General features: G+C 39.4%; 1 protein-coding gene across 1 annotated transcript in view; it reads left to right on the top strand.

Moving 5' to 3' along the window:
- The window catches only part of PHLDA3 (pleckstrin homology like domain family A member 3), a 29325-nt gene extending 17844 nt beyond the window's left edge, over window positions 1–11481 (top strand). Inside the window, exon 2 of the mRNA XM_074308762.1 lies at window positions 10010–11481. The gene's annotated coding sequence lies outside the window, so the exon portion shown is untranslated. The remainder of the gene's footprint in view (window positions 1–10009) is intronic.
- The last annotated feature ends 4113 nt before the right edge of the window (window positions 11482–15594 follow it).

Genomic DNA, 15594 nt, shown 5'->3' with positions numbered 1-15594 from the left:
ATTGTTCCATCTACCCATACAATTACAAGAACAATAACCAATCACATCTTCTTTATCCTTTATTTATACAGTTAAAGTTTTGAATTCAAGTGTTTTCAGATTAGTGGATTTCCTTTCCCTCCAGCCTCCTATTGTTCTACCCCGCTTGGGTATCCTGCTTCTATCATCCTTAGCATTAGTTTCTCTCTCAGTTTTGTGTAATCCACAATTGTTAAACATGTCATCTATACTTTTACTATTGAAAAGAAAGATGTTTGATGGTCCATGGCTAATGATAGATTCCTGGGGCACTTTACTAGAGACCTCCCTCTAGCTCAGTATTATTGCCTGGCAAAGAGTAAATACTTAATAAATGCTTGCTGATTGATTTTGATCTCTTAATCTCTTCTTGTTGGGTTTAATCATTCATTTAGTTCTGAATGCACCTAATTATGTTGCCTAAGTCATATCTGCCCCTCCCATAAGGACAACATAAGAAGCTTTGTCAAATGCCTTGCCAAAATCCAGAAACACTATCTATGACATTATCCTGATTTAGCATAATTCTTTGCACACAGTAATTGCTTGATAATTTTTTTCATTATCCACCCTCAGAGTAGTGCTTTTCCTCCTATCAGAAAAGGAAATGAGGTTAGTTTGACATGGCCTGGTCTTGATGACCTATTATGGCTCTGAGAGATCACTATTAGGAATCATTACTTCCATTTCTAAGTGCTCACAAACACTTCCTAGAATAACACATTTTAGAAAATTTCTGGGAATAAATATCAAGCTACAAGTCTGTAGCTTGAAGAATTTAGTTTTTTTTTTTTTTTTTAATTGGAATTTATTGGTCCAGGTCCAACAGAACAGCATCTCTCCCATTGTCTGGAATTTTTCAAAAATCACACTGTACTCACACAGATACTTCTCCTTGTCCAGCGGGGTTCAATGGACTTGAATTCCAGTGGGTAGATCTTCCCAAGTCAAGATTTCTGGGGATTGTTTATAAACCGGACCAATATCAACACAGGTGGAGAAGAATATAGGAGCAGAGGGGATGCTGTTCCTTCTTTTTTCCCAAAGAAAAATAAAATGTAAATTAGTCCTTCAGCTGGGAAGAAAGTGATGTGGCTCCTGAAATATTCTTACAATAGTTACATTTCTTCCCTCTCTTCACTTTTTCCTTCACAAGTTTTGATCCTACTGATGTCTTCCTCTCCCTTTCATCTCAGGTTCTTGTAACAGATTCCTGTGACCATAGCTAAAGAGAATCCCACATTCTGCCTGCCCCCATGCCTGGAATGCTCTCCCTCCTATCTCCACCTCCAGGTTTCCCCAGCTTCCTTCAAGTCCTAGCTAAAAATCCCCCCTTCTACAGGAAACTTTTCCCGGATCCCCTTTAATTCTAGAGGCTTCCCTCTGTTGATTATTTCCAATTTATTCATTATCCAATTTGTGCACAGTTGACTTGTCTTTCTCATTAGATTGTGAGCTTCTTGGGAGTAGTTTTACCATTTTTATATACTCAGAGTTTAGCAAATGCCTGATATATAGTAGACTCTTAAATGTTTATTTTTTTAAAAATTCAAAGCACATTAGAGCTGGAAAAGATACTAGAAATCATAAGGCTATAGATGAAGATCTTAAAGGATACCTAGTATAATCCCAGAGGCATAGTTCCTCAGGGGTCACACAGAGAGCAAGTTGCAGAACCATGATCTGAACTCAGGTTCCCTGGGATTACCATCTAGTCTAATCCTATCCCTTTTCTGTTTTTACAAATGAAGAAACTAAGGCTTTAGAGAGATGAAATTCAAGTTCACACAGCTAGTTCAAGGCAAAAGCTGGAGTAATTGAGAACACAGAAATTTTTTTTCCTACTACATTGTATATTCTAACTTCCTGGCAAAAACCAAGCCAGGGCTAACTCAGGATTATGGTCACTATTATAAGATTAAATTGTACTGTAATTAATCCCATTAATATTAATAGATTATAATTCTCTAGCATTCTCTTATAAGGAATTTAAGGTACTATCTCATCCATTTTCCTATATAATGGAGAGAGCCAAGACAATTTTCCTCATCAAAAGCACAAGGCCCAGAGAGCTTGAGTGACTTGCAAATAGTCACACAATCTGTCATAGACTGAGTCAGGAAGAAAGCTCCAAATTTCCCTATAATCCAATTCTTTAACCCTGGATGACTTTTGGTTAAAAGCAATGTGATCCCAGATGCTACTTGAGATAGCTAGTTATTTAAACCAATGTGAAACCATCCTAAAGGGCCACTGGGAGCTGCTAATTGTTACAGATCATATTTAGAAGTACAGTTTTTAGATTTCAATTACTTATGCCAAGAGAACCTATTCTCTGCCTAACCACAGTGCCCTTTCTCAAACCTTTGCTACCATACTCCCATACACCTGGCATTTCTCACAGTCTGGGTGGTCCCCCCAACTCAATCCAGCCTGGCTTATTCTGTTTCTTCAGCTTCTCCTTCACTCCTTGACCCCTCCTTTTTGGACATTACATAAGACTTAACATTTTAAAGGTTGTTTTCTTTAAAATTTTTTGAGTTCCAAATTCTTTCCCTCTCTCCAATTCCTCCCCCACCCACTGAGAAAACAAGCAATTTGATATTAATTATACATTTGGAATCATGTAAAACATTTTCATATTGGCCATATTTCCAGAAAAAAAGGAAGGAAAAGAAAGTGAGAAAATCATATTTCAATTTGCATTCAGCATTTAGAAGTTCTCTTTCTGGAGAAAGCATTTTTTCAACATGAGTCCTTTGAAATTGCCTTAGATCATTGTATTGGTTAGCATGTCTAAGTCTTTCACATTTGATTATCTTTACAACATAAATTGTTGTAAAGATGTTGTAAAATTGTTGCTCCATAATTGAACAAGAATTTCTTCCTAGCATATCCAAGTTATATTGGCCCTTTTTGGATAGTTTGACATATTAGGAAGTTTTTCCATTTATCCACCTCTGCAATTTCTAGTCATTGTTTTTGGTCATTTCTAGTTCTTCCAGAGTCAGTCAGAACAAACCACATCTCTCTTTCTCATGACATCTTTTCAAATATTAGAAGCAATTATGTCAACAGCTCCTTCCCCATCTTTCCAAATCTTTTCTTTAGGCCAAACTTTCATTTCCTTTGGTGGATCTTCCTATGGAAAAGACTACTTGCCAGTATTTTAGTTTGGGAATTTCAGGGTCAAAAGAGGTAAGAAGATCTGACTTCTCCCAGACAAGTGGCTCAACTGATCTTCGGACTCATTCATAACAACAACAAAAATGTCTTAAATCTTTCTGGCTAATCCTTCTTTTATTTATTTATTTTTCAGTTATTTATACATTTCTTTTTTTAAACAAGTTTTCATATGAGTCATATTGGGAGAAAAAGATCAGAACAAAAGGGTGAAACCTTGGGAAAGAAAGAAAAAAATTGGAAGGGAAAAAAAAAAGGTGAAAATAGTATGCTTCAATCTGCATTCAGTCTCCATAGTTCTTTCTCTGGATATGAAAAGCATTTTTCATCTAAAGTTTGTTGGAATTATCTTGGATCACTGAATTGCTAAGAAGAGCTAAATCTTCACACAGTTTTGCTGTTGCTATATATGATATTTTCCTGGTTCTGCTCACTTTACTCAACTTCAGTTCGTATAAATCTTTCCAGGCTTTTCTGAAATCAGCCAGTTCATCATTTTTCATAGAACAATAATATTCCATTACTTTCATATACCACAAATTTTTAGCCATTCCCCAATTGATGGGCATCCATTCACTTTCCAATTCTTTGTCACCACAGAGCTGCACATGCAGGTCCTTTTTCCTCTTTTATGATTTTTTTTTTTTTTTTTTTTTTTTCACTACAGAATCAAAGGGTATGCATAGTTTTATACCCTTTGGGCATAGTGGCTAACCCTTCTTTAACTAAACATCTGGAAACTTCTGGGCCACTTAGGGACTGAAAATCCAGAAGACCCAGCTCCCCAGTGTCATTTTCTCCCAAGTCATCTAAAAGAATATAAGCTCCTTTCCAAAGCCAAGGTGTCAGGTTAAGTGTCAGCTTCGGTCACCGGAAGAAGAGGAGGAGGGGGAGGATGAATTATTTTTAAATTATGATGCATGGCTGTGTGCTATCGAGCCAAGGAGGAAAGATGTGGGAGGACCCTGTCTCTCTCTTCTTAGTCTCCCAATCACCTGTTAAAGTGTCTAGAGTCAGGAGATCTCTCTAGTCCTTGACAAGCTGTTAGAGAAACGTTCCGCCCCCATCCTCCTCCACCCCTGATTGGAATCTATACTAGATTGGTTGCAAGTCACAAGATTCGGTATTTAGTTTCTTCTCTCAATCCCTGGAATCAGGAGCAATACTGGAGAACTCAAAATAGGGCAAGAAGAAGGGGAGGTGGGGAGGAGTAAGACAGGGAGCACTCATTTGGCACTGAGAACAGTCAACTGGGTTTAAGTCAGTGGTTCTGTAACAGAGCAAAGTTAATTGGCTTCCATGTCAGTCTCATTTATAAAGTTTAACCAATCTAACATGAATTAACCCATGAATTTAGTCTCATTAACAGGATGAGTCAACCAACTGGAGAAATATCTGTCCTGCTAGATAGATGCATTTCTGATTGGAGAATTGTTTTTAAGTAGCAATTATTAGTACCCAGATGGAACAGCTGAACACTAATGGTACTTTCTGACATTATATTTATTTAGGTATAACTGTCATTTTTATTGGGCAGTTAGGTAGCACAGTGAATACAACACTGGGCCCCAAGTCAGGAAGACTCATCTTCCTGAGTTCAAATTTGGCCTGACAATTAATTAATAGTTGTATGACACTAGGCAAGTCACTTAACTCCTATTGCCTCAGTTTTTTTATCTATAAAATGAGCTGGAGAAGGAAATGGCTAAGTACGCTGTTATCTTTGTCAAAAAGGAGTCTGAAATGAATAAATAAATTTCTGATTTCCATCCCACTCGATTAGATTTTACTCTTTTTGAGATCAGACACTATTATTTTTCCTTTGGATTCATCACATCCTAACCCAGTGACCTATGGTACAGGAGAAAGGAACTGAATTTGAAGTAATAAGATCTGCACATAGTGGGAACTTAATAAATATTTGCAAAATGAATAAGTGAATGAACAATACTATGGTAAAGTGGAAGACATTAATTCACACTTAGGAGATCAGAACATAAATCCAAGCTCTGACATTTATTGATCTTGAGCAAACTACTTAACCATCTCTTTAGCCTCACTTCTCTCATCTGTAAAGTGGGGCTAAAGACACTTGCACTACCTGCTTCATATAATTATAAATGGAGAACCAGAGGGGATCTTGGAGATTATTTAGTTCTGCCTCCTCATTTTATAGATTAGGAAACTGAGGGCTGAAGTCATTAAGTGGCATGCCCAGGGTCATGCAGCTAGTGAACTTCAGAAATGGAATTTGAACTCTAGTCCCTTGATCACATTGCTAATCAACATTCTAATATAACTGTACTCTCTCTTTCCCAAAGGGTTATTGAGGGGAAGGGCTTTGCAAACCTTAAAACCTTTGTAAATCTATAATTATTGCCATTGGTCAATTCTTCTGAACTGAAGACCTATGTGAATATGTATGTATGTATAGTAAACCATCTTCTGGGGACTAGGAAAGAGAGAAGAGGAAGGAAATAGACATTTATTTCATAATAAATGAAATTTATTTACTATGAACCAACCACTTTACAAAACACTTTGTAAATATTATCTCATTTGATCCTTTTAACAATCCTGGGAAGTAGGTACTATTATGCTTCTCTAAGCTGAGGAAACTGAGGCAGATAGAGGTTAAGTGAGTTGCCTAATAAATATGTGAGGCTGTATTTGACATCAAGTTTTCCTGACTCCAGTCTCCAGACCTATACTCTCTCCCCTAAATCATTTAGCTGAAGGAACTGCTATTTCTTTTCTTTTTAGTCTACAAAGCATGTAGTATTGTACCAAGAACTATAGGAATCATGTCTTTTTCTTTGTGATCTTTTCTACTATCCAACTAGTTGATTAATCCTCTAAAAAATAAGGGAGTCATTGCATGCTATTAGTTCTCTGAATATAACTCTGACATCCTATAATCCTCATAGCTCTTCATTCCACCTTAAAACTCTGCCTTGGGAAGAAAATTGAAAATAATTTCAGTGACTGGTTGGCATGAGACCAAGTTCTAGTCAAGACTCAGCCATTTGACCCACTGTGTCACCTTGTCAAGTTGCTCAAATTTTCTGGGCATTTGTAAAACAAAAAGATTGGATTAGATAATCTCAAAGGCACTTTTCAAGTTTGAAGTTCTGTGATTTTGTGACCTTGAATGTACTTGTTCTAAATCAACATGGTCTGAACTGTTGGAAGAGAGAAGAGAGAAAAAGGAATATAAAGAAGTGATCAAGAGTGCTCAGTCAAACCAGCCAATAATTATTTATTTACATGAATAATTATTTGTTAATAATTATTAACCAATCAATATTTATAAAATATTTACTATGTTTCAATCACCATCCTAAGCACTAGGGATACAAATACAAAGTTAGTCCCTTTCCTTCAAGAGCTTAAACTCTAATGTGGAGACATGCATAGAAATAGAAACAAGCTATACAGAATAGGATTCCAGGTAGAGTTTGAGAAGACTTATATGAACCAAAACAAAGTGAAGAAAGCAGAACCAGGAATATTAGGTACAATGATTTCCACAATGAAATGGGAAAACAAACCCAGTAAAATGAACCTGAACGCTCTTTAATTATGTCAGAACTTCTTCCAGAAATGAGCTAAGAAAATCTATTACTCACTGCAGAGTGGAGATATTTTAGGTATAGAATATTGCATATACTGCTAGACACAGTTGATAAGATGAATGTTTTTACTGAACTGTTTCCCCATTCTCATGGGAGCAAAAGAAGGTTCATTGGATAGAAAGGAAGAAGAGAGATATTTGACTAAGAATATGATGTAAAAACAAAAGGCATCAATAAAAAAAAGTTACAGCAAAACAGAGTGCCTAGAACTGAATGCAATACTGCAGGTGTCACTGAAGCATTGGAGGGCTAATTGTTCCCTAGTTATAGAATCTTCCCCACTTCAAAGATCCAGGATTTCCTTCATGTGGGCATCCCCTATACCAGGGCAGACTGCAAAAGTAAGGAGTTTTGGAAGTCAGGATCCCCGAGAAGGTCAGACTTCACAAAAGACTTCATTGTATGATGTTTGCATAAACCAGTTTCTAAGTTGGATGTTCGCATGGAGAGGTTCAAAGGAAGCTTGGCTGTTGAGATCTCAGCTCAGCTCTGTTTGGGTGTATTGAGATGGAAGACCGTGGAGTCAGATGACTTAATATCAAATCCTCGCTGTGATATTTCCGAGCTGTAACAATAAGATTTGTACTACCTACCTCAGAGAAGTGTACTTTGTAAACTTCAAAATGCTTTATAAACATTAGTCATTGTTATTATATTAACTTTGGGCAAGTCACGTAATTAAGACAGAAAAATACTAGGTGACCTCTATAGGGTCCTTTTCAGCTCAAGATTTATGATCCTAAGACTTTGCACACTCCTGATCTTGCCTGATTTGGGGGGATATTCTGAGAATAAAGTGGTTTTAAACAATCAAAATTGTTAGGCAGGTGGGAGAGGAAGAGGGGGTTTCCTAATAGGATACCAGGGGCCTGAAAGAATCCCAAGATTGTCTTGTGTTCTTCAGGAGCTAACTCCTTCTCAATTCCATTTCTTCAGAAGGAAAAACTGAGGCATGGAGGAGAAGGTGGATATGATGGTCAGGAATAAAACCCAGGAGTTTGCACTGGACAAGCCTTCCTGCTTATTGGGAGACTGAGAAGGAGGCAGGGGCATCTGCCCAGGTTGAGCTCTTCTCCCACCCAGGTTTCCTGGATCCTGCTCAGCCCCCTCCCTAGCTCCTAATTCATAGCTCCCCCTCCCCACCCTAGGCGCCTGTGTGGGAGGCCCTGGCTGAAGGACAGGGGAATCTGGCTTTGGCAAGAAGGATAAACTTCCCCCGACCCCAGCAGGAGCCTCTCTCTCCCACACAGGGCTCAGCAGCCCCATTGGGTTGCAGGATAACTGTAAATCCACCGCCCACGGAGACAGCTGGGTCCAGGGTGCTTCTGGCAGATTTAACCCTTTCCTGGACTGCTGACCTGCTTCCAGACTGGGTCTTCTAGATCTGGGTCTGTTATCTTCAGCACACGTAGAACAACTGTGAGCTAGGAAGGGGCGGGGGCCATTCAGTGGGCCAACAGGGTGCTTCTGCCCCAATGCACAATGTTTCCCAAACAGTCTAGAATCCTTGGAAGGAAGCTTGAGTATTGTTTATTGTGGGGCTGCTGGGAAGATGGCCAGGCTCTGTTAACCCTTTGTAAGGTTTGTGGGGAGGATCTTTCTACAGCAAAAAGGTCATTAAGGTCATGAGCCTCCTCCCTCATAACCAGCATCCAAAAGCCCTTTACTCAACACTACGTAGGAATGGTTGCCAGCCTGGGAGTATGCCCATAGTGCCAGTGGATAACTAGCTATTTGAGAAGTACTGAAAAACTTGGTTACTCTAAAGTATCTTTCCTTCTGGATTGTCATGAAGGTAGCCTTCCCTGAAATTGCTATCATGGAAATCACTAAGGGATTAGGTAAAGGAAGTAGAGACAGACATCTCCAGAAGGCCCCTCTTAAAATTATAGTTTGGCTCTCTCATTTGTTTATTTTATTTATTTGGTGCATTAATAATTGGAATGCTTTTATACTCTGAGCAAGCATGATTCCATCTGGTATTGTGGGAGGGACAATAAGCCTGGAGTCAAGAGACCTGGTTTTGATTCCTTGTCCTGACAGTTGTTAAGTTGTATAAGTTACCTCATGAGACATCAGTTAGTCATCCTAAAACAGACGTAATACTTGCGTCACCTAGTTATTGGAGGGGGGAATTTTAAAACACAATAGAAGTTTGTATTATTACTTAGTAGATTGCAACTTCTTGAGGGCAAGCAGCCTAATTTTGTTTTTTTAACTCCATGCTTCCAGTTCTAATTGGACTGTGTATAGTAAGGGTTTAATCACTGTTTGTTGAAGTCAGTTGTAATCTTTATCAATGCAGACTATAATTTAGGAGATGGTCTGGTAGTGTTTCTGTTGAAAAAAAAAATCATCTCTGGATAGCCATTGTCTGGGACTGAGCCTTTATGGAATTAACTGTGATTAAGCCATGGGCTGACCATCCATCACAGGTCTTTGATGGAAACTTTTCCAACTTGATTAGACTGGCCAAAATTTGTGTACCCTTATCCAAGCTAGGAGAACCCAGAATCAATACTATAGCATGTTGAGCGATCAAAAGGAAGATGGTGAGGAAGGGATAGCTGGAACAACTGAACTTTCATATGATACTTTGGAAGCTCAGTGTAGAGAGTGAACAAACTGGCATTCTCTGATGTGACCCTCACAACAACCCTATAAAGCAGGCTGGGCTAGGACTAGTGTCCATATTTTATAAATGAAGGAATTGAGGTTCGGAAAGGTTCATCATTTGGCCAAGGTTATGCAGCTGATTTTTGATCAGTTTTCTTCCCTTAAATAGAGAACAAATGAGTTTGGTGGGGATGAGAGCCAGGGCAAGGACATTCCAGTGAGGAAAAAAAAAGGAATAAATTGCCTCAGCAAGTAATGAGATCCCCATCACTGGTGACCACATGTCAAGGATGTAGATAAAATTCATGAATAGAGATTGAACTAGATGAGATCTCTTCCAACTCTGAGATTCTATTATTCCCTAATGGGGTCACTCTACCACCTCCGTGATTGCTCATTCTAATTTTGCCATTCCTCAGATCAGAAAGTTCTCTTTGGTGTCCAATATCTGGCTAACCTGCTGCAACAAAAAGCCAATTTCCTTTCCCCAAATTTTTATAAATCTGAGGCTAGAAGGAAGGGATTGGGATAATGGTTTTATCATCTGATATCCACAGGAATGAATGAATAGAGTATCCAAGGCCTGCCTGGTATGAGAATTAACAAGCAAGACAAAATTCTTGTTTCCTGGAACTGATGGAAGAGATGAAAGATTCGAGGAGTCTTAGTGGTTTGCAGAGAATGGAAAAAAGTTCCTGGCAAAGAACTAGGCCAAGAAGATCTGAGAAAAAGAACAATGCCCAGAAGTACAAACACCTGGTTGCTCATTTGAGGTATCTGTCCTGGACACAAGAAAAATGGCTTACAGGACTCAAGACAAGGCACAAGATAATGACAGCACATCCAATTAGAGTCTTAGTTTTGTCAGGTAGCAAAAGTTCCCTTTGCCTGGGGTCCAAAGAAATATCAGAGAAAATACTGTGTCCCTTTTTTCCTTTTTGGGGCTGTTTCTTTGTAAAGTAAGGAAATTAAATTAGATGATTTCTAGCTCTAACATTCTATGATTCTGTTGGAAAAAAGACACCTTGGAATTTCAATTGCTCTAGATTAGAAGAGGGGAGCCATCTGGGCTTCCAATATTTGTCAGTCTCTATACTTGCATGAAATAAACACTGGCTTCTTCCATTCTGGGTACCTAATCTTTCCTCAGTAGGACCCAGGGGATGGTCTTTCTTACTCACTGAGTAGATAGTAACACAGGCTTCCCTTTTCTTCCAATCAATCCCCAGAGGGAAAACAGCTCCACAGAGACAGACTTCTCCAAGACCACGTCATCTCCCTCAGCTAAACAATGGGCCCTTGTAAACAGGTCTGAGTTCAGATCCTGCCCCACCCTATCTGCTGGAGGTGGTCGGAAGTTCAGATTCTCGGAAGCGGGGGCTCAGGGATGCTGTGCCCAGGAGCTGCAAGCACTGTGCTGTACTCCAAATCTTTTGGGGGTTTCCTGTAGAACTGAGGCAAAGCTTTAAAGCTTCCAGAGGCCAGAGATAGAGGAGGTGAGGGCAAAAGAAATTCAGGGAGACCAACAGGAACAGTGATGCAGAATAGCCTGGTGCAAAAGAGCTTATTAACAGGATCATAGGATTTAAAGCTGGAAAGTATCTTAAGAATAGTTGAGCCTAACTTCCTCATTTCATGAATGTAGAAACTGGGAGAGTGTGGGGGACAGTGGACAAAAATGTTCTCTCTGGAATTGGAGGACTCAGGACCTTGGCTGATTTTAGACAAGTCATGTAGCCATTCTGAGGCCAAAATGTCCTTTTCGGTAAAATGAGCAAATTGAAAATAAGAAGGAAAGCAGTAACAGAATCCTGATCTTTATGTGTGCCTAATCCTGATTTCATTCTTGCTGCTCAAAGAGAAACGATCGACCAAAAGTATGAAATAAAACAGACATCAAGCTATTGTGTTGATATTAATAACATTTCTGTTATAAGGGAGAGTTCTTTGGGGGTGGCAGGGGAGAGGGGGATCCCTGGGAAATGACAGTGATTTTTTTTTAAAGTATCAATAAAATATGAAAAGAAAATGAAAAGATTAAATTAGATGATTAAATTACTTTTAACTTTAAATAATCCAATGAGATCCATAAAGCTATTGGTAATGATGCCAGAAGAACCCAGGTCTTCTGATTCCTAGCATAGAACTCTTTCCCCTACTGCCTCTACATGTCACATTCTACCAGTGTGGGGAGCTGGAGAATGGCAGTGGATGCCAAAGACTGGTGGCTTGCTGAAGATTGGATGCACGTAGAGGATGTGATTTTTGCCCTTTCTCCAGAGTGGAAGACTCCTCTGGGATTCTGATGGTTGAATAGCTGGCTTCATAGCTATGGGACTAAGGTGGCTCTCTTAGCTCTTGACCAAGCTCTCTTTCTCTCAAAGCTTTCTAGAGCCTAGAAGTAGGGAGAATGCCCAGGGCAGGGAGCTGGGTCAGGGAGGCAGAAGGTCCCAGCTGGACAGACCAAACCCAGCCATCTTTTCCCTGAAATTCCACACACCCTGGGCGTTTGGCAGGAGTCAGGGAATGTGCATCATCTGAACAATTTGTCTTTCATGGGATGTTTGCATCAATTGCCTTATTGTTTCTTTCCTTTGAGACTGATGTGGTTGCTGTTCTGTGGGCTTGCTGAGGCATTGGGGTGTGTGTATGTATGAGACAGAGAGAGAGAGAGAGAGAGAGAGAGAGAGAGAGAGAGAGAGAGAGAGAGAGAGAGAGAGACAGAGAGACAGAGAGACAGAGAGACAGAGAGAGAGACAGAGACAGAGAGACAGAGAGAGACAGAGAGAGAGAGACAGAGAGAGAGACAGAGAGAGAGACAGAGAGAGACAGAGACAGAGAGAGACAGAGAGAGACAGACAGAGAGAGAGAGACAGAGAGAGACAGAGAGAGAGAGAGACAGAGAGAGAGAGAGAGAGAGAGAGAGAGAGAGAGAGAGAGAGAGAGAGAGAGAGGGAGTGAGGTAGAGAGGAAGAGAGGCAGAGACAGAGACAGAGAGAGACACACAGAGAGACACAGAGAGAGAGAGACAGAGAGAGAGAGAGAGAGACAGAGAGAGAGAGGGGGGGGAGGGAGAGAGGGAAGGAGGGGGGGAGAGAGAGAGAGAGAGAGAGAGAGAGAGGAGAGAGAGAGAGAGAGAGACAGAGAGAGAGAGACAGAGAGAGAGGGGGGGGGGAGGGAGAGAGGGAAGGAGGGGGGGGAGAGAGAGAGACAGAGAGAGAGAGAGAGAGAGAGAGAGAGAGAGAGAGAGAGAGAGATTGAGAGAGAGAGAGAGAGAGAAAAGAAAAAAGAAGAGAAAGATTGAGAGAAGAAAGAAGAGATACAGAGACAAAGAAAGGGCGGGGAAGGGGAGGGAAGGAATGTATGTATATATGCATATGGAAGAGCAAGAAGGAAAGAAAAGGGAGGGTGGTACCGCCCTCTGGTGGACAACTTCGCCCCTCCACACCCAAATGCTGTTTCACAGACATATCTAAAAGGAACTCAAGAGAATTCTAGTCTAAGTCTCTTTGTTTTTCAGATAACAAAACAAAACAAAACCAAAAAAACTGAGATTTCCAGAAATTAACTTTCTAAGTTCTTACAGATAGTAAGGAAGAACATCATAACCTGAACCCATATCTTTTGATTCCAAATTGATTCGCATTTTTTTGGTACTAAATTTGCTAAGGCATGAAGGACAAGCAGAGGAAAGAGTGAGGAGAGAAAGCCCCTTTGATATCCAGGGCTAAAAGTCTGGCCATAATTCCCTAATGTTGTTTCCAAGGCCATAAAGAATGGGAGAGGGACTTTGATACTTTAAAGTAACACTACTAGCAACTGTTGACCCTTAAAGTCTATAATAGGTTGCTTCATTTCTCTCCCTTATCCCACTGAGCCTGGCATCTGGGATACTTGGGTCTCTATTCTCTTAGACAGCCTCCTTTGGATTAAAAAACCTTTGCAGGTAGAATTCAGTACTAAAACAACATAAAGAAAACACGAGATTCTCTCTCTGTAGTTCTGTCTCTCTATGTCTGTCTCTATCTCTGACTCTGTCTCTGTCACTCTGTGTATGTGTCTCTTTCTCTCTCTGTATTTCTTTATCTCTGTCTCTGTCTCTCTGTCTCTTTATCTCTCTCTCTATGTCTCTGTGTATGTCTCTTTCTCTGTCTCTCTCTTTGTCTCTCTCTGCCTCTCTGTCTCTACTTCTGTTTCTTTCTCTGTCAATTTCTGTTTCTCTGTTTGTCTCTCTTTGTCTCATTGTATCTCCCCTTTTCTCTGTCTCCATCTCTTTCTTCTACCCTTGACACTTTACAAATGAGGAACCTGAGTCCCAGAAAGATTAAGCCTCCCACAGGTTGAAAAGATCAGAGGCAGGATTTGAGTCACATCTTTGGATTCCAGAGCCAAGGTTCTTTCTCCTGACCATATTGGAGGCCTTCTTGAGATATTTAATATGTGGAGATTAATGTAATACTCATGTGGTCTCTCTGTTGTCCTCCTGCTCACTACATTTCTGTGCTGTTTGAATGTGTGATCATGGGTAATTCAATTATCCATGCTGTAACTCATGAGGTTCATAACCCATAATCCACCTATAAACTGGAACTAACACTAAGTGTACTATCTCATTAATGGGCAGCTATGTGGCATGGTGGATAAAGTGCTGGACCTGGAGTCAGATCTGTGGCCTCAGACATATACTAGCCATGTGATCCTGGGCAAGTCACCCTGTTTGCCTCACTTTTCTATAAAATGAATTAGAGAAGGAAATGGCAGACCACTTCAGAGTCAGAAACCCTCCCCAAAAAAGAATTGATTAAGACTGGAAAAAATAACTGAACAATGTCTACTTCATATGATGATTGTAAAGAAAATGCTTTGTAAACTTTACATTATAAAATATGAATTATTCTGTATAATTCTTGAACAATTATTAGGTATCTACTGTATTCTACACACTATGCTAAATCCCAGGCTTATAATGACAAGAATAAAATATACTGTTCTACTAAATTTACATTTTACTAAAATTACTAAAAGAGCAGCTAGCTGGCACAGTGTGTTCAGCATAGGTTCCAGCATCAGGAAGAGCTACCCTCAAATCTAGGTTAGGTATTTTTTTTCTCCTAACTGTGCAAATGAACTTTTAACTACAAATACAAGAGGATATTATAATTTTACTTTGAAATAAATTGTGTGACCTGTACACATCCCTTAGTATCCTTTTTTGTTGTTTCTGTATGTTTCTGTTGTGAAGATAAAACGAAATGAAATTTCTAAGTTGTTTTTCAAATCTTAAAATACTATATAAGGGGCAGCTAGGTGGCACAGTGGATAGAGCACCAGCTCTGAAGTCAGGAGGCCCGGAGTTCAAATCTGATCTCAGACACTTAACACTTCCTAGGTGTGTGATCCTGGGCAAGTCACTTAACCCTAATCGCCTCAGCAAAAAAAAAATAAAAAACAAACAAAAAAAACCCACTATGTAAATACTAGTTATTATTATTATTATTATTATTATTATTATTATTATTATTATTATTATTATGTCATCATTTAGACTGCTTGATAACTGTCAAAGAAATTTTCCTAAAGCCAAAATCCTACCATGTCCCCTCCCTTTTATACCCACACCTTCCCTTTCAATAAACTCCAGTGGTTCTCTATTGCCTCAAGGATCAAACTGAAAATAATCTCTTTGGAGTTCAAAGCATTTGAAACCCGTCCCTTCCTATCTTTCTAATCCTTTTCCAACCTTACTCTCCTTCATATATTCTGTGATCTAGTGACATTGTCCTTGCTATTCCTGGCACAAGACACTCCATTTATCTGAGTGAACATTTTCACTGCCTATCTCCCAAATCTGGAACTCTCTTTCCTCATCTCCACTTCCTGGCTTCCCTTGAGACTCAACTAAAATTCTATTTTTCTTCAAGAAGCCTTTACTAGTCCTTAATCTTTTATTTTTTAATTTAAAGTAAGCTTTTATTGATGTCTTTTGTTGTAATTTAAAAATACTTCAAAGGATCAAGCTATGTTAGAATGCATATGGTGAAATTTTTTTCAAAGTACAATTACAGTATCTCCTTGTAATTATTTGCATTTAAGAGTTCATTTGAATAGTTAGGAGGAAGAAAATATTTATTATCAAATACAT

Source organism: Sminthopsis crassicaudata, chromosome 4, assembly GCF_048593235.1.
Source record: "Sminthopsis crassicaudata isolate SCR6 chromosome 4, ASM4859323v1, whole genome shotgun sequence".
NCBI classification, from domain to species: Eukaryota; Metazoa; Chordata; class Mammalia; order Dasyuromorphia; family Dasyuridae; genus Sminthopsis; species Sminthopsis crassicaudata.
The sequence above is the reverse complement of the archived record's forward strand: the minus strand, read 5'-3'. Positions and strand labels throughout refer to the sequence as shown.